Below are 20295 nucleotides of genomic sequence, written 5' to 3'. Positions count from 1 at the left end.
TTGGTTCCTTTCTTTGAGATCGTCTCCCTTCTAGTTTCTACAACAAACATTTTTCTAATATTAAATTGCTGATTTCTGCAACAATAACCTTACATAGTAAAATAAGAGCAAACACCTGTCCACAGGTGTTAAAACAAATCTAATCAAAATTAAAACTGCAAGCAGTGATGAACGGGCCCTCGCAGTCCACGCGCGTCGGGGCGTGCTGCCGTCGATGCATGCTGCCGTCGGGGCTTGCTGCCGTCGGGGCTTGCTGCCGTCGATGCATGCTGCCGTCGGGGCTTGCTGCCGTCGGGGCATGCTCGAGCAACACCTTCCGCCGAGGAAGTCGTTGCTTCATAATTCGATGGACTGCTATTGCCGGTTTGAAATAATGTCTGCTGAAGTCAGAAAAACTGTGTCAACTGCTGCATGATTCCCCGGACAAAGACTGAGTCGATGGTCCGCCTCTGGAGCTGGCTGAAGAGAATGTGCACACTAGGCATGATGCAATGAAATAGTTTCAGGAAGAAGCTGAGTATCATCCTCCAGTAGCCTCACAAACCTTCTAGCTTCTCGCACAGTGGTAGGCTCAATCTCCCCTAATGCTTTCAAAACACTGGATGATGCAGATGTTCCATCTCACTCTGTTTGCTCTTGGGAGTCTGTGTGCCACCACTGTGTCACACACACTGGTTCTCTCTGGAGATCTTGAAAAAAATCCATGAAAGCCAGCCAGGTCAGAGAAAAACTGATTAACTGACGGGATGTGAGATGTCACCTGCTGCATGATGAAATCTGAAGAAGAGGAAGAAATTGCAGCTCATGGGGGAGTTGCTGTTGTGCTTGTCCCTCTGGGGCTTTAACAGCCAAAAGTCCTACATCTAAAATAAGACCATCAGCCGAAAGCCAACAAGATTTCCTACATGTCTATGTATATATTGTCTATGTGAAGTTAAAGATGTGGGATCAAAATCAAGCTGAAGAGAACTTTTTCTACAGTTCTTCCAGCTGCTCTCCACTGTAGCTATGATGTCACGCATTCTATTTCACGCAACACCAGCATTAGAATAAACGGCGTTACTCACAGCGTTACTTTTTTCAGTAACAGTTGACCTAATCAATACTACTATTTCCATCGTTACAATGCCGTTACCGACTATTAAATGTGGCGTGTGACAAACTGAAGCTGATCACTGAAGCTGTTGTCATCCATCTCGGCTCTCAGCCGCCGGAGCTGCAGAGCTGTATTTTTTTTCCTCCGGTGAGGGAAGAGGGAGGAGCGAGACAACCGCATAAGTGATGATGATTGGCTCCCTAACGTTGAGTTAGAGTTCTTAAGCCAATCAGTGGCAATGTTCGGTTTACACACAAGCCACACACGCACACAGCAGCATCACACACTCAAACTAGCAGAGGGGAACTGTGGTAATGGTGAGTCCGGAGGGAAAGTTGATGATTTCAAAGTGGAAATACAGACACTACTTTAATCTCCTTTGTCCACATCCGTTGTAAGCAACTCTGAGCACACCTTTTACAAAACTAACACTGGCCAAAACTCTGTTGCTGACGCTGTTGATGATGATAGCTGGCCAGGTGTGGCTAACCTGTGCTCTGCGAACAGCTTCACAGAAACCTGTGACACAGACTGAACTGAATGCAATGATAGACAGGTATGTTGTTGAGAACTTGCTCCCGTTATCAACAGCTGACTCAGACTCCTTCAGAGCACTCATTGACAAAATATCGGGGAGAGCAGGTGCCGGTCAAAGAAATACATTTTCTAAATACATTTGTAGCCAAGCAGCTAAAATGACTGCCGAGCTCAAAAGGGGGAAGAAATAAAAGTAGCGCAACAGTTAATTTCCTGGAAACTAATTACTTTTATAGTGGAGTAATTATGTTACTAACTCAGTTACTTTTTGGGAGAAGTAATTAGTAACTATCACTAATTACTTTTTAAAAGTAACGTGCCCAACACTGCGCAATACACCCCCATTATAAAATCAGAAGACAGCCTACAAATCCTTGAAAGTAAAACTGTGATGATTTGAAAACCATAAAAGATATTTAAAAACTGAATACATGCCCCATAGTTTGAGGTCTTCTGACTCTTTAAAGGTTAGAATGGTGTGTCTAGCTCAACATATTAGGGACAAGGAGATGTTGAAGGTCGATGAGTTTTGAAGAAGACTTTAAGATTTCCCCACTTTATCCCATTGAAACTAATTAGACTGCGATCAGAGCGCCATCTATTGGCCGATTTGCACCAAGTTTTACACAAAGCCTCATCATGCCATACCACACAATGAAGACCATTTATGTGATAATCAGACAGCATTTTGTAAAGATATGCAAGATTGTCTGTTTTCAACACAATATGCAGGAATTTGTCATTTTATATTTCGGGCAGTTTATGGACTATCAAAATTCTTTTGACAAATTTTTGTCAGTAGGGTCGATAGATGCTACATGCAAAGTTTGGTGCAAATTGGTCAAATTCTCTAGGAGGAGTTCGGAAAAGTACGTTTTTCATTTGTCGCGATTTTGCGAACGGAAAGTTACTGCACAAGTGGGCGTGGCCTACATCAAACAATTCAGCTAAATTCATTGAATACAAATATATGTGGATTAATAATGTGGAACATATTAAGTGGGAGTTATGAGCCAAAAACGCTTTTAAATAGAAAATAGCGCCACCTGGTGGTCATTTTCGGTGAGTGAGTCACAGGGGCCATTCTATAGCACCTCTATGAATTTCATTTCCATAAGTGTTATGGTGTGGGCACAGGGCCAATTATACAATTAAAGTGACGCCAGAGCGCCACCTAGTGGTGGATCGGTAAACCCTTTGTCAGATGTCCTCAGGAGGGCACTGACAATAAATGTACCAAGTTTCATCTTATTCCGATGCACCGTTGTGGAGATATAAAATACATCAATTTAAAGAGCGCCACCTTGTGGTCATCGCCTAAAATTTTGCACAGGGCCTCAGGGGATCATGCGGAAGTAGTATCCTGAGTTTCATGTCATTTGATCTGACTACTGTGGAAATATCCAACACTTCCTGTTTTGAGCCAAATCTGCAGGAATTTGTTATTTAATAACTTCAAAATTATTTATTTTAATTAGAATCCTTTAATAACTTTTTGTCAGGAGGGTCCAGAGATGCTGTGTGCCAAGTTTCATGCAAATCGGTGAAATAGCCTGGGAGGAGTTCGAAAAAGTAGGTTTTCGACATTTTGCGACGTAGCAAAAAAAAAACGGTAGGCGGAAATGGGCGTGGCCTATACCACGAGATTCAGCACAATCCACTGAACGCGTGGATGTATGCTTTCTGAATGTGCGACAAAGTATATGGGAGTTATTAGCCTAAACTTGTTTCCTTAATAACAGCGCCACCTAGTGGTGGAAATTCAGGACGACAATAGATTATAAAATTTTTCGCCAGGTGTGACTTATATTCCAAGTTTGGTGAGTTTTGGGGTATGTTCAGGCAGTGAAAAATGCGATCATTTTGTGAGAAGAAAAATAATAATAATCATTTGAAAAACAATAGGGTCCTTGCAGGTTCCCTGCTCGGGCCCTAATAATCATTACGATTACAATAGGGACCTCGCAGGTTCCCTGCTCGGGCCCTAATTAAAACTGCAAGCAGTGATGAACGGGCCCTCGCAGTCCGCGCGCTCGTCGGGGCGTGCCGCCGTCCAAACGCGCCGTGGCTTAAGCCCCGTTGCTCGGTCGTTGTTCACGGAGGCGGCAACCGCCTGCGTTTGGGACAGTGCACGCCGGGGGTGAATATCAGCCTCTTCTCCCAACGTGTGTTTGTAACGCGGTGGGTTGCCCCTGCCAGTATCTAGCGCTTTCAGGTGAAGTCAGAACAACATCCTGCCATCCACAGAAATCCAAATGGACTACAGGTGAATGATTTCTAAAACATTTAGTAAGCAGGTATGTTTTGACAATCGATTCTGCACCGTTATGTTGTGTGAAGTGTTACGGCCTTCTCTTTGCCTTTGTCTGGAATTCAGGCATGGACACCTGTGTTTTTGCAGGGAATAGATTGGAAGTGGGACAGGGAAGGGGGGGTTGTGGCTTGCAGTAAACTTCCTCTGCCCTAAATTCGAACCCGGGTCCACTGCATATGTGGCATGCACTCTAACCACTCGACTACCAACGCAGCTAAGACACTGCCTTCTGTTGTCACTGTGAAGGCAGGAAGGCAGCGCATCATAGGGGAGGATGGAAGTGGAATGCCACAGATTTAGATAGGTAGTGGAGTGCAGCCAGATGTGATTCTTCCTTTTGGAAAGGGACAGCGGTCAAGTGACCAGGTTTGACCAGCGTCCTGCAGTAGCGGTGTTTAACCAAAGAACTCACTCAGTTGTTTCATATCGCAGTGGAATCCACTTTGTTCATCGCGTAAGAGTTGGGCAGTTGTGTGCCACATTGACAGGGCAGACACAACACGCAAATGGCATTCTTAGCAAATTGGCTTATTTGAAAATTGTGTGCTGTGGCTCACTACCACTCACTTATCCATTATGTGGCTCAACCCATTACGATGCATGCCACATGCAAATTCAGAAAGAGATTTGGGATCGACTGTCAGACTAAAAAGGACGCAAAGATTAAGGATCAACAGCAAAGACAATCTTAACTGATACTACTAAAATAGAAAAAAAACTACAGCACTGCTGTCTGTGAAGTGTGTATGGAATGAAATTATCATAAAACATTATGAAATAGTTCTTGTCAATGATTTTAATGTTCAATTGAATGTTTTATGATTCAGTGATTTCATATGAAATACCCAATGACATGTTTGTTTCTTCTTTTTTGTTACAATGAAGTCAGTTTAAATGTGATAAAATAGTTTTAACGTCATTGATTTTCATGGTAAATTAAATGTTTTATGATTCAATGATTTCAATGTTAGATATGAAATACTAAATTACAGGTTTGTCTCATCTTGTTTGTTGCAATGAATTAATTAGAATCAATATAATTTTGATAAAATGTCGACATTTATTTTGCTGGTAAATTAATCCAAATAGTACTGAAAAGTTGATTGAGACGTCAACCCTGTTATTCTATTCAACCCTGTTACAGTGAGTTGAACCCTGTTACAATGAGTTCAACCCTGTTATGTGACAGATTTTCATACATTTTTGGATATTAAAAAGAAATATTTGAGAAATCTTTGTTGAACTGTGTGTAAACTGTAGAGGACAACAAGAAAATATATAAAGGTCTAATCTAATCTTAATGTCATTGCATATTTTCATAATATATGGAGGCCATATTAACATGAAGGTATCATATCCTACTTGACATTCAAATTAGTATTACTAAGAATAAAATGAAATGTACTTACAATATATTCTTAAAACAAGGGACAGATGATTACCAAGGATCTCCAAGAATTAGTTTGAATATGTTTTGAAATTGTATTCACACAGAGATCACATGGTCTGTTACGGGGTTAAATTAAAAATGGCTAACATGACAAAGAAATTCCTAGTAATGTTTGGCATTCCACGTCTAAGGTGGGAAACAGTATTTTACCATTGGTTCAAATACTCCTTTATCAGATGCAATGTTCAGAAGTACAATAATTTATGGTCTTTTTTCAAAACTCAGAGAACCCAAAAGGCACCCGTTACAGAGAATCACCCATATATTATTAGCGTTGGAATACGCAGTACAATGTCCAACATAACATTAGCATAGGCAAAGCATGCTAAACAGCATGATGGCTTGACATACTGACTGTTAACCACAGCTGTGTTTTGTGTTATTTAAAGATCCCATATCATAAAAAACACGTTTTCTCTGCTCTCAACATATATAAGCTGGTCTTCCCTGAGCCTGCCAACTCCCAGAATAAGGAAAACCACTGATTCCTGCAGTCCACTAACTGGTAACAAGGCGCTCCTACAGGCTGTTCAGATTCTGCTCCTTACGTTATGTAACGAAAGGAGTCATTATCATAGGCCGACCTCCTCTGCGCGGTGATAGGAGATGTCAGAGGGGGGCGCGTTCATCCCCGCGGTGAAGTTCGGTGTGTCCAGCAGAGAGACAGCAGTGTTTCACAATGTTGTCGCTCAGAGCTAGACACGCAATTGCTCTGTTGTTGGTCGTAATAATCAACATAAGTGCCTATATTCTGTCCCAGCTACAGAACAACAGAAGAGACCGTGGTTGTGTTTCCTTTTTAATGACAACGTGCCGGCTGCGGTTCGTGTTAGCTTGTATGTGTGTGCTAACCACTTTACATCGGACTGCTTCAGTAACGAGTGTCAGTACAACGCTGTCTTTGCCTCGGCACTGATCCTCGTAAAACGATCAGTCTCAACCATACCGGACGCAGCAACTGCACCCGAGCCACCTTTAATTGTCGCCGCGATGTGATTACATTTGCCGACGAGTATGGTGAAGTCAGCTGGAAATTGGCTAACGAGTTAGCTCCACTTCGGTCCGCTGTGCAATGGCGTTTGAAGCGAGTGTGATGTTAATGATATTACGATGGACCTAGGTTGTCACAGTAGAAAGTCTGGACACATGTGCAGACTGGAGACAGAAACTATGCGAACAGTGGCCAATAGTTTGAGACCGTGTTTGAGACAAACACAGCTTTCGCTAGCTGTTAGCCATTAGCGACACTATAGTAACTGTAACAACACATACACACAAACTAACATTATTTAGCCACACGAACCATTCTGAAACGTCCTGCTGCAGCCGCAGAGTCTGTACTTCTTCAGAAGCCTCTCCTTCTGGGTCCGATTCTGGGTCAAACTGGTTCGGTTGAGCGAAAAAATCTCCGCGAGCCATAGTGTTACATCCACCGTAAACATTAGCGCATGCCATTAGCATAACGGGCTTCCTCAGAGTGACAGCATCCAAAGCTCCCCAAGTACGCGTTGACAGACGGAGCTCATTAGCATTTAAAGGTGCAGGCACAGAAACAGAGTGCTCTGATTACAGCTCAGCAGACAGACTTTTTGACAGCTGGAATGCAGGACCACGGATGTGTTTGGGGTAATACATATCGAATACAGAGTTGTTGGACCTCTGACAGCTGTGTGACATTGATGAAAAACAGTATAATATGGGACTTTTAACCAAAGAAATGACTCAGTTGTTTAAAATGGCAGGGGCAGCCACTGTGTTCATCGTGGAAAAGTTGGTCAGAATCACTACTACACACATCTTGTTTTGTGCCACACTGACAGGGCAGACACAACACACAAATGGCATTCTTAGCAAATTGGCTTGATTGAAAATTGTGTGCTGTGGCTTACTACCACTGACTTATCCATTATGTGGCTCTAAACATTACCCTTCAATTATTCCATGTTGTAATGTGCAATTTAGACAAAACTATTTGCAAATGCCATGTACATCTGACTATGTTTGTGATCAATGCAGATAAATGAGTGTCAAATGATGCTTCACTTGCCTCCTTTCAAAAATGTATTTATGGCTGTCTATGAATGTCATGCTTTTGATCTAAGTTCTCCTTTGTTTGCTAGTTTTTATTCCATAAAGTGCATGCAGCCACATTTTGAAGTTTCAATCAAATCTGATAAATTTGAGGCTGACTTCCTGCCATGGAATGAAATTATCTAGGGGTTATCCAGAGGTACAAAGTACACCTGTGACACCTGTGACTTGAAAGACAACACTGCCATCTAGTGGCGACTTGTGTCACTCACAGCTTGTAGGAGCCCTAATGGAATGAGATTAAAACTAATTTATGTTTCCAGTGGGTAGGGCTATGGATATGACAGAGTATTGATGCACAGATCTATTCATGGGGACCCCCTCTCGATTCCCTCTAGATTTGGCCTAGATAGGAAATAGTATGAAGGAGTTATCAGGACTTGATGCTTCATGACGAAGGATTGTTATGGCGGGCTCCGCAACTGTCAGCAGGAATGACGTAGGATAAAGATTTCAATAACTTTTCATCTTCAAGGTCAGAGGATGCTACTGAGTGACTTTGAAGTCGGTGGCGTTACATCTGTAGGAGGAGATAATTTAAGTACAAAGATTGTCATAATTCAACATGGCGGCCAAAAGCAAAATGGCAGACTAATTATTGACGCTGAGATTTGTTCGGGGAGACAGCCTCTACAGTTACGAGCAGTTTGGTGTGGATAGGACATTGTATGTTGAAGTTATAAAGCCTCGATGCTTGACGGCGTGAGGACAAAATGGTTTCCACCGCACCGCCAACTTCACCTTGTCACAGCTGAAAGATTTTAATAACTTTTGTTCTTCGAGGCATGAAGAAAATTCCTGAGTTAATTTGAAGACCGTGGTGTTTAAGCTCTAGGACAAGATAATTTTCAAAGTAGGCATGATTTGGACAAAAATGCCGCCACACATCTAAATGACTGCCTTTCTGTTGGACTGACACTAGGAGTCCAAATGGGTTTTTTGTGCGTCCAGACATGAGGAATCTGCATACCAATTTTCGTCCTTCTATGTTACAAGTAGGAGGCGGGGCATCACAATAGGGGGCGCTACAGAGCCCACGCGTCACAGCCACACCCCATGACTACAAAGATCTCATTAGGGCGACTCCCTCTGCATTCCTGAGAGATTTGGCCGAGAAAAGACATTGTATGAAGAAGTTATGAGGACACGATGCTTTACGGCGAAGGATTCCAATTGCCCGCTCCACTGTGGCCAGCAGGTATGACGTAGGATAAAGATTTTAATAACTTTTCATCTTCAAGGTCAGAGGATGCTACTGAGTGACTTTAAAGTCGGTGGTGTTACATCTGTAGGAGGAGATAATTTAAGTACAAAGATTGGCAATATTTCAACATGGCGGCCAAAAGCAAAATGGCAGACTTAGTATTGATGCTGAGATTTGTTCGGGGAGACAGCCTCTACACTTAATGGAAGTTTGGTGTGGATAGGAAATTGTATGTTGAAGTTATAAAGCCTTGATGCTTGATGGCGTGAGAAAAAAAATGGTTTCCACCGCACCGCCCACTAAAGTATGGCGCAGCTGAATGATTTCAATAACTTTTATTCTTCAAGGCATGAAGAAAATTACTGAGTTAATTTGAAGACCGTGGTGTTTAAGCTCTAGGACAAGATAATTTTCAAAGTAGGCATGAATTGGACAAAAATGCCGCCACACATCTAAATGACTGACTTCCTGTTGGAGTGACAGTATCGCTCCAAGACGATTTTTTGTGCGTCTGGTCATGAGGAATCTGCGTATTGATTTTCGTTCTTCTACGCACTTGTGGGAGGCGGGGCTGAACATTAGGGGGCGCTACAGAGCCCGCAGGTCACGACCTCGCCCAACGACATTAAATTATCAAATTTTTCGCCAGATGTGATGTATGTTCCAAATTTGGTGAGTTTTTGGATATGTTCAGGCATCCAAAACTGCAGTCAAAGCGCAGAAGAATAATAAGAAGAATAATTTTTCCAATTTCAATAGGGACCTCACAGGTCGATGACCTGCTCGGGCCCTAATTAAAACTGCGAGCAGTGATGAACGGGCCCTCGCAGTCCGCGCGCACGTCGGGGCGTGCCGCCGTCCAAACGCGCCGCGGCTTAAGCCCCGTTGCTCGGTCGTTGTTCACGGCTGGCTTGACCGCAGTCACTGCACTGGGCTGTGTGAGAAGATAGACTCAGGCTCTGCATGATCTGTTGCTGCTAAACAGGCAGCGCTGCGGGCAACAGTTGGCCTGTGGACTGTTGTTTGACCACTAATGACGTTACTTATTATAACATAGCATTGCACTAGCACATAGCAAGCCTCTGTACTTAGGTCATTCAGTGTGCAGGGCCATCGGCTAACGTTATTAGCTAGCCTGCCTAACAATATGACGGCGTTAGATATCTAACACCATCACACAAATTAGTCAACGTGAACTAAGTTAGCAAGCTTCATGTTTAATTGAAATATCAAACAGAGTAGGCTAATAACATGACACCAATCATTTTAATGCTGTAGTTAACAACTCCAGCACCACTGCTCCCTGGCTTGCTGGTGGCCATGACTTCCTTGTCAGAAAGACGTCGTTGGTGTAGCCACTTGTCACTCAAACATGTCTGACCAATGGGGAAGCACCCGCCCACTGCGGGATGTTTGTGTCAAAATAATTCAATTTAAAAAAAACGACTTCAAAACTTTTTTCACTTCATTCAAAGAAAAAATCACTTCAAATCGAAAAAAATATTTTCAATAAAAAACAACAACACTTCAAATCATTGTATTAATTTTTTTAGGGGGGGATTCAATTTTATTTTTGCATTTGAACAGTTTTTTCTCTGATTGAAAATATTTTTTTTGATTGAAGCAACTTTTTTGGGATTGAATAATTAAGACACAAATGTCCTACCCATAATATGGCCCAAACACAAAAGAGATTCCTTCAATCAAAGAAAACATTTTCAATCAAAAAAAGTGATTTTTTTTATGGGAATTTTTTTGTTGTTGTTTGAAGCCACTTCTTTTTTGATTGAATTATAAAGACACAAATGTCCTACCCATAATGACACAAAACAGTATTACTTCAATCAAAAAAGTTGCTTCAAACATGAAAAACATTTTCAGTCAAAGAAAAACAGTGTTCAAATGCATTTTTTTGAGTCTCAACTATATTTTTGCATTCAAACACTTTTTTTCTTTGATTGAAAAGGTTTTTTTTTGATTGAAGTGAAGGTTTTTTTCATTGAAAATATATATTTTGATTGAAGCAAACTTTTTTTTGATTGAATAATAAAGACACAAATCTACCTTCATAGGAATGCAGGACCACGGATGTGTTTGGGGTGATAACAAACACAGAGTTGTTGGACCTCTGACAGCTGTGTGACATTGATGAAAAACAATATAATATGGGGCTTTTATCCAAAGAAATCACTCAGTTGTTTAAAATGGCAGGGGAAGCCACTTTGTGCATCTTGGAAACGTTGGTCGGAAACACAACTACACACATCTTGTTGTGTGCCACACTGAGAGGGCAGACACAACACACAAATGGCATTCTTAGCAAATTGGCTTGATTGAAAATTGTGTGCTGTAGTTTACTACCACTAACTTATCCATTATGTGGCTCTAAACATTACCGTCCAATTATGCCATGTTGTAATGTGCAAGTCAGACAAAACTGCCTGCAAATGCCATGTACATCTGACTATGTTTGTCATCACTGCAGATAAATGAGTGTCAAATGATGCTTCACTTGCCTCCTTACCAAAATGTATGTATGGCTGTCTATGAATGTCAAGCTTTTGATCTAAGTGTCCTTTGTTTGCTAGTTTTTATTCCATAAAGTGCATGCAGCCACATTTTGAAGTTTCAATAAAATCTGATACATTTGAGGCTGAATTCCTGCCATGGAATGGAATAATCTAGAGGTTATCCAGAGGTTGCAAAGAACAAAGGACACCTGTGACTTGAAAGACAACACTGCCATCTAGTGGCGACTTGTGTCACTCACAGCTTGTAGGAGCCCTAATGGAATGAGATAAAAACTAATTTATGTTTCCAGTGGGTAGCGCTATGGATATGACACAGTATTGATGCACAGATCTATTCAGGGCGACTCCCTCTAGATTCCCTCTAGATTTGGCCGAGCTAGGAAATAGTATGAAGGAGATATCAGCACTTGATGCTTCATGACGAAGGATTGTTATGGCGGGCTCCGCAACTGCCAGCAGGTATGACTTAGGATAAAGATTTTAATAACTTTTCATCTTCAAGGTCAGAGGATGCTACTGAGTGACTTTGAAGTCGGTGGTGTTACATCTGTAGGAGGAGATAATTTAAGTATGAAGATTGGCGTAATTCAACATGGCGGCCAAACGCAAAATGGCAGACTAAGTATTGATGCTGAGATTTGTTAGGGGAGACAGCTTCTACAGTTACAAGCAGTTTGGTGTGGATAGGAAATTGTATGTTGAAGTTATGAAGCCTCGATGCTTGACGGCGTGAGGACAAAATGGTTTCCACCGAACGGCCAACATAACCATCGCGCATTTGAATGATTTTAATAACTTTTGTTCTTCAAGCCATGAAGAAAATTACTGAGTTAATTTGAAGACTGTGGTGTTTAAGCTCTAGGACAAGTTCGTTGTCAAAGTAGGCATGATTTGGACAAAAACGCCGCCACACATCTACATGGCTGCCTTCCTGTTGGACTGACACTAGGGGTCCAAATGTGTTTTTTGTGCGTCCGGTCATGAGGAATATGCGTACCAATTTTCGTCCTTCTATGTTACATGTAGGAGGCGGGGCATCACAATAGGTGGCGCTACAGAGCCCACACGTCACGGCCACGCCCCATGACTACACAGATCTCATCAGGGCGACTCCCTCTGCATTCCTTAGAGATTTGGCCGGGATAAGACATTGTATGAAGAAGTTATGATGATACGATGTTTTACGGCGAAGGATTCCAATTGCCCGCTCCACTGTGGCCAGCAGGTATGACGTAGGATAAAGATTTTAATAACTTTTCATCTTCAAGGTCAGAGGATGCTACTGAGTGACTTTGAAGTCGGTGGCGTTACATCTGTAGGAGGAGTTAATTTAAGTACGAAGATTGGCAATATTTCAACATGGCGGCCAAAATCAAAATGGCCGACTTAGTATTGATGCTGAGATGTGTTCAGGGAGACAGCATCTCCACTTATGAGAAGTTTGGTGTGGATAGGAAATTGTATGTTGAAGTTATAAAGCCTTGATGGTTGACCGCGAGGGAAAAAAATGGTTTCCGTCGCCCCGCCCACTAAAGTATCTCGGAGCTGAAAGATTTTAATAACTTTTGTTCTCCAAGGCATGAAGAAAATTACTGAGATAATGTGAAGACTGTCGTGTTTAAGCTCTAGGACAAGTTCGTTGTCAAAGTAGGCATGAATTGGACAAAAACGCCGCCACACATCTAAATAACTGACTTCCTGTTGGAGTGACGGTATCGCTCCAAGACGATTTTTTGTGCGTCTGGTCATGAGGAACCAGCGTATTGATTTTCGTTCTTCTACGCACTTGTGGGAGGCGGGGCTGAACTTTAGGGGGCGCTACAGAGCCAGCAGGTCACGACCTCGCCCAACGACATTAAATTATCAAATTTTTCGCCAGATGTGACGTATATTCCAAATTTGGTGACTTTTTGGGTATGCTCAGGCTTCCAAAACTGCAGTCAAAGCGCAGAGGAATAATAATAATAATGAAGAATAATTCTTCCAATTACAATAGGGACCTCACAGGTCGATGACCTGCTCGGGCCCTAATTAAAACTGCAAGCAGTGATGAACGGGCCCTCGCAGTCCGCGCGCGCGTCGGGGCGTGCCGCCGTCCAAACGCGCCGCGGCTTAAGCCCCGTTGCTCATTGTTCACGGAGGCGGCAACCGCCTGCGTTTGGGACGGTGCACGCCGGGGGTGAATATCAGCCTCTTCTCCCAACGTGTGTTTGTCACGCGGTGGGCTGCCCCTGCCAGTATTAAGCGCTTTCAGGGGAAGTCAGAAATCCAAATGGACTACAGGTGAATGATTTCTAAAACACTTAATAATCAGGTACGTTTTGACAATCAATTCTGCACCGTTACGTTGTGTGAAGTGTTACGGCCTTCTCTTTGCCTTTGTCTGGAATTCAGGCACGGACACCTGTGTTTTTGCAGGGAACAGATTGGAAGTGGGACAGAGGGGGGGGGTTGTGGCTTGCAGTAAACTTCCTCCGCCCTAAATTTGAACCCGGGTCCACTGCATATGTGGCATGCACTCCAACCACTCGACCACCGGCGCAGATAAGACACAGCCTTCTGTTGTCACCGTGAAGGCAGGAAGGCAGCGCATCATAGGGGAGGATGGAAGTGGAATGCCACAGATTTAGATAGGTAGTGGAGTGCAGCCAGATGTGATTCTTCCTTTTGGAAAGGGACAGCGGTCAAGTGACCAGGTTTGACGAGCGTCCTGCAGTAGCGGTGTTTAACCAAAGAACTCACTCAGTTGTTTCATATCGCAGTGGAATCCACTTCGTTCATCGCGTAAGAGTTGGGCAGAATCACAACTACACACATCTTGTTGTGTGCCACATTGACAGGGCAGACACAACACACAAATGGCATTCTTAGCAAATTGGCTTATTTGAAAATTGTGTGCTGTGGCTCACTACCACTCACTTATCCATTATGTGGCTCAACCCATTACGATGCATGCCACATGCAAATTCAGAAAGAGATTTGGGATCGTCTGTCAGACTAAAAAGGACGCAAAGATTAAGGATCAACAGCAAAGACAATCTTAACTGATACTACTAAAATAGAAAAAAACTACAGGACTGCTGTCTGTTAAGTGTGTATGGAATGAAATTATCATAAAACATTATGAAATAGTTCTTGTCAATGATTTTAATGTTCAATTGAATGTTTTATGATTCAGTGATTTCATATGAAATACCCAATGACATGTTTGTTTCTTCTTTTTTGTTACAATGAAGTCAGTTTAAATGTGATAAAATAGTTTTAACGTCATTGATTTTCATGGTAAATTAAATGTTTTATGATTCAATGATTTCAATGTTAGATATGAAATACTAAATTACAGGTTTGTCTCATCTTGTTTGTTGCAATGAATTAATTAGAGTCAATATAATTGTGATAAAATGTCGACATTTATTTTGCTGGTAAATTAATCCAAATAGTATTGAAAAGTTGATTGAAACGTCAACCCTGTTATTCTATTCAACCCTGTTACAGTGAGTTCAACCCTGTTACAATGAGTTCAACCCTGTTATGTGACAGATTTTCATACATTTTTGGATATTAAAAAGAAATATTTGAGAAATCTTTGTTGAACTGTGTGTAAACTGTAGAGGACAACAAGAAAATATATAAAGGTCTAATCTAATCTTAATGTCATTGCATATTTTCATAATATATGGAGGCCGTATTTACATGAAGGTATCATATCCTACTTGACATTCAAATTAGTATTACTAAGAATAAAATGAAATGTACTTACAATATATTCTTAAAACAAGGGACAGATGATTACCAAGGATCTCCAAGAATTAGTTTGAATATGTTTTGAAATTGTATTCACACAGAGATCACATTGTCTGTTACGGGGTTGAATTAAAAATGGCTAACATGACAAAGAAATTCCTAGTAATGTTTGGCATTCCACGTCTAAGGTGGGAAACTGTATTTTACCAGAGGTTCAAATACTCCTTTATCAGATGCAATGTTCAGAAGTACAATAATTTATGGTCTTTTTTCAAAACTCAGAGAACCCAAAAGGCACCCGTTACAGAGAATCACCCATATATTATTAGCGTTGGAATACGCAGTACAATGTCCAACATAACATTAGCATAGGCAAAGCATGCTAAACAGCATGATGGCTTGACATACTGACTGTTAACCACAGCTGTGTTTTGTGTTATTTAAAGATCCCATATCATAAAAAACACGTTTTCTCTGCTCTCAACATATATAAGCTGGTCCTCCCTGAGCCTGCCAACTCCCAGAATAAGGAAAACCACTGATTCCTGCAGCCCACTAACTGGTAATAAGGCGCACCTACAGGATGTTCAGATTCTGCTCCTTACGTTATGTAACGAAAGGAGTCATTATCATAGGCCGACCTCCTCTGCGCGGTGATAGGAGATGTCAGAGGGGGGCGCGTTCATCCCCGCGGTGAAGTTCGGTGTGTCCAGCAGAGAGACAGCAGTGTTTCACAATGTTGTCGCTCAGAGCTAGACACGCAATTGCTCTGTTGTTGGTCGTAATAATCAACATAAGTGCCTATATTCTGTCCCAGCTACAGAACAACAGACCGGCAGAGACCGTGGTTGTGTTTCCTTTTTAATGACAACGTGCCGGCTGCGGTTCGTGTTAGCTTGTATGTGTGTGCTAACCTCTTTACATCGGACTGCTTCGGTAACGAGTGTCAGTACAACGCTGTCTTTGCCTCGGCACTGATCCTCGTAAAACGATCAGTCTCAACCATACCGGACGCAGCAACTGCACCCGAGCCACCTTTAATTGTCGCCGCGATTTGATTACAGTTGCCGACGAGTATGGTGAAGTCAGCTGGAAATTGGCTAACGAGTTAGCTCCACTTCGGTCCGCTGTGCAATGGCGTTTGAAGCGAGTGTGATGTTAATGATATTACGATGGACCTAGGTTGTCACAGTAGAAAGTCTGGACACATGTGCAGACTGGAGACAGAAACTATGCGAACAGTGGCCAATAGTTTGAGACTGTGTTTGAGACAAACACAGCTTTCGCTAGCTGTTAGCCATTAGCGACACTATAGTAACTGTAACAACACATACACACAAACTAACCATTCTGAAACGTCCTGCTGCAGCCGCAGAGTCTGTACTTCTTCAGAAGCCTCTCCTTCTGGGTCCGATTCTGGGTCAAACTGGTTCGGTTGAGCGAAAAAATCTCCGCGAGCCATAGTGTTACATCCACCGTAAACATTAGCGCATGCCATTAGCATAACGGGCTTCCTCAGAGTGACAGCATCCAAAGCTCCCCAAGTACGCGTTGACAGACGGAGCTCATTAGCATTTAAAGGTGCAGGCACAGAAACAGAGTGCTCTGATTACAGCTCAGCAGACCGACTTTTTGACAGCTGGAATGCAGGACCACGGATGTGTTTGGGGTAATACATATCAAATACAGAGTTGTTGGACCTCTGACAGCTGTGTGACATTGATGAAAAACAGTATAATATGGGACTTTTAACCAAAGAAATCACTCAGTTGTTTAAAATGGCAGGGGCAGCCACTGTGTTCATCGTGGAAAAGTTGGGCAGAATCACTACTACACACATCTTGTTTTGTGCCACACTGACAGGGCAGACACAACACACAAATGGCATTCTTAGCAAATTGGCTTGATTGAAAATTGTGTGCTGTGGCTTACTACCACTGACTTATCCATTATGTGGCTCTCAACATTACCCTTCAATTATTCCATGTTGTAATGTGCAATTTAGACAAAACTACCTGCAAATGCCATGTACATCTGACTATGTTTGTGATCAATGCAGATAAATGAGTGTCAAATGATGCTTCACTTGCCTTCTTTCAAAAATGTATTTATGGCTGTCTATGAATGTCATGCTTTTGATCTAAGTTCTCCTTTGTTTGCTAGTTTTTATTCCATAAAGTGCATGCAGCCACATTTTGAAGTTTCAATCAAATCTGATAAATTTGAGGCTGACTTCCTGCCATGGAATGAAATTATCTAGGGGTTATCCAGAGGTACAAAGTACACCTGTGACACCTGTGACTTGAAAGACAACACTGCCATCTAGTGGCGACTTGTGTCACTCACAGCTTGTAGGAGCCCTAATGGAATGAGATTAAAACTAATTTATGTTTCCAGTGGGTAGGGCTATGGATATGACAGAGTATTGATGCACAGATCTATTCATGGGGACCCCCTCTCGATTCCCTCTAGATTTGGCCTAGATAGGAAATAGTATGAAGGAGTTATCAGGACTTGATGCTTCATGACGAAGGATTGTTATGGCGGGCTCCGCAACTGTCAGCAGGAATGACGTAGGATAAAGATTTCAATAACTTTTCATCTTCAAGGTCAGAGGATGCTACTGAGTGACTTTGAAGTCTGTGGCGTTACATCTGTAGGAGGAGATAATTTAAGTACAAAGATTGGCATAATTCAACATGGCGGCCAAAAGCAAAATGGCAGACTAATTATTGACGCTGAGATTTGTTCGGGGAGACAGCCTCTACAGTTACGAGCAGTTTGGTGTGGATAGGACATTGTATGTTGAAGTTATAAAGCCTCGATGCTTGACGGCGTGAGGACAAAATGGTTTCCACCGCACCGCCAACTTCACCTTGTCACAGCTGAAAGATTTTAATAACTTTTGTTCTTCGAGGCATGAAGAAAATTCCTGAGTTAATTTGAAGACCGTGGTGTTTAAGCTCTAGGACAAGATAATTTTCAAAGTAGGCATGATTTGGACAAAAATGCCGCCACACATCTAAATGACTGCCTTCCTGTTGGACTGACACTAGGAGTCCAAATGGGTTTTTTGTGCGTCCAGACATGAGGAATCTGCGTACCAATTTTCGTCCTTCTATGTTACAAGTAGGAGGCGGGGCATCACAATAGGGGGCGCTACAGAGCCCACGCGTCACAGCCACACCCCATGACTACACAGATCTCATTAGGGCGACTCCCTCTGCATTCCTGAGAGATTTGGCCAAGATAAGACATTGTATGAAGAAGTTATGAGGACACGATGCTTTACGGCGAAGGATTCCAATTGCCCGCTCCACTGTGGCCAGCAGGTATGACGTAGGATAAAGATTTTAATAACTTTTCATCTTCAAGGTCAGAGGATGCTACTGAGTGACTTTGAAGTCGGTGGTGTTACATCTGTAGGAGGAGATAATTTAAGTACGAAGATTGGCAATATTTCAACATGGCGGCCAAAAGCAAAATGGCAGACTTAGTATTGATGCTGAGATTTGTTCGGGGAGACAGCCTCTACACTTAATGGAAGTTTGGTGTGGATAGGAAATTGTATGTTGAAGTTATAAAGCCTCGATGCTTGATGGCGTGAGGAAAAAATGGTTTCCACCGCACCGCCCACTAAAGTATGGCGCAGCTGAATGATTTCAATAACTTTTATTCTTCAAGGCATGAAGAAAATTACTGAGTTAATTTGAAGACCGTGGTGTTTAAGCTCTAGGACAAGATAATTTTCAAAGTAGGCATGAATTGGACAAAAATGCCGCCACACATCTAAATGACTGACTTCCTGTTGGAGTGACAGTATCGCTCCAAGACGATTTTTTGTGCGTCTGGTCATGAGGAATCTGCGTATTGATTTTCGTTCTTCTACGCACTTGTGGGAGGCGGGGCTGAACATTAGGGGCGCTACAGAGCCCGCAGGTCATGACCTCGCCCAACGACATTAAATTATCAAATTTTCGCCAGATGTGATGTATGTTCCAAATTTGGTGAGTTTTTGGATATGTTCAGGCATCCAAAACTGCAGTCAAAGCGCAGAAGAATAATAAGAAGAATAATTTTTCCAATTTCAATAGGGACCTCACAGGTCGATGACCTGCTCGGGCCCTAATTAAAAGCTGCAAGCAGTGATGAACGGGCCCTCGCAGTCCGCGCGCAGCGTCGGGGGCGTGCCGCCGTCCAAACGCGCCGCGGCTTAAGCCCCGTTGCTCGGTCGTTGTTCACGGCTGGCTTGACCGCAGTCACTGCACTGGGCTGTGTGAGAAGATAGACTCAGGCTCTGCATGATCTGTTGCTGCTAAACAGGCAGCGCTGCGGGCAACAGTTGGCCTGTGGACTGTTGTTTGACCACTAATGACGTTACTTATTATAACATAGCATTGCACTAGCACATAGCAAGCCTCTGTACTTAGGTCATTCAGTGTGCAGGGCCATCGGCTAACGTTATTAGCTAGCCTGCCTAACAATATGACGGCGTTAGATATCTAACACCATCACACAAATTAGTCAACGTGAACTAAGTTAGCAAGCTTCATGTTTAATTGAAATATCAAACAGAGTAGGCTAATAACATGACACCAATCATTTTAATGCTGTAGTTAACAACTCCAGCACCACTGCTCCCTGGCTTGCTGGTGGCCATGACTTCCTTGTCAGAAAGACGTCGTTGGTGTAGCCACTTGTCACTCAAACATGTCTGACCAATGGGGAAGCACCCGCCCACTGCGGGATGTTTGTGTCAAAATAATTCAATTTAAAAAAAACGACTTCAAAACTTTTTTCACTTCATTCAAAGAAAAAATCACTTCAAATCGAAAAAAATATTTTCAATAAAAAACAACAACACTTCAAATCATTGTATTTATTTTTTTAGGGGGGGATTCAATTTTATTTTTGCATTTGAACAGTTTTTTCTCTGATTGAAAATATTTTTTTGATTGAAGCAACTTTTTTGGGATTGAATAATTAAGACACAAATGTCCTACCCATAATATGGCCCAAACACAAAAGAGATTACTTCAATCAAAAAAATATTTTCAATCAAAAAAAGTGTTCAAATGCAATTTTTTGAGTCTCAAATATTTTTTGCATTTAAAAACTTTTTCTATGATTGAAAATGTTTTTTTTGATTGAAGTGATTTTTTTAATGGGAATTTTTTTGTTGTTGTTTGAAGCCACTTCTTTTTTGATTGAATTATAAAGACACAAATGTCCTACCCATAATGACACAAAACAGTATTACTTCAATCAAAAAAGTTGCTTCAAACATGAAAAACATTTTCAGTCAAAGAAAAACAGTGTTCAAATGCA

The sequence above is a fragment of the Sparus aurata genome, unplaced genomic scaffold (genome assembly GCF_900880675.1).
Source record: "Sparus aurata unplaced genomic scaffold, fSpaAur1.1, whole genome shotgun sequence".
Taxonomy (NCBI): Eukaryota; Metazoa; Chordata; class Actinopteri; order Spariformes; family Sparidae; genus Sparus; species Sparus aurata.
This window is presented reverse-complemented; position numbering follows the sequence as displayed.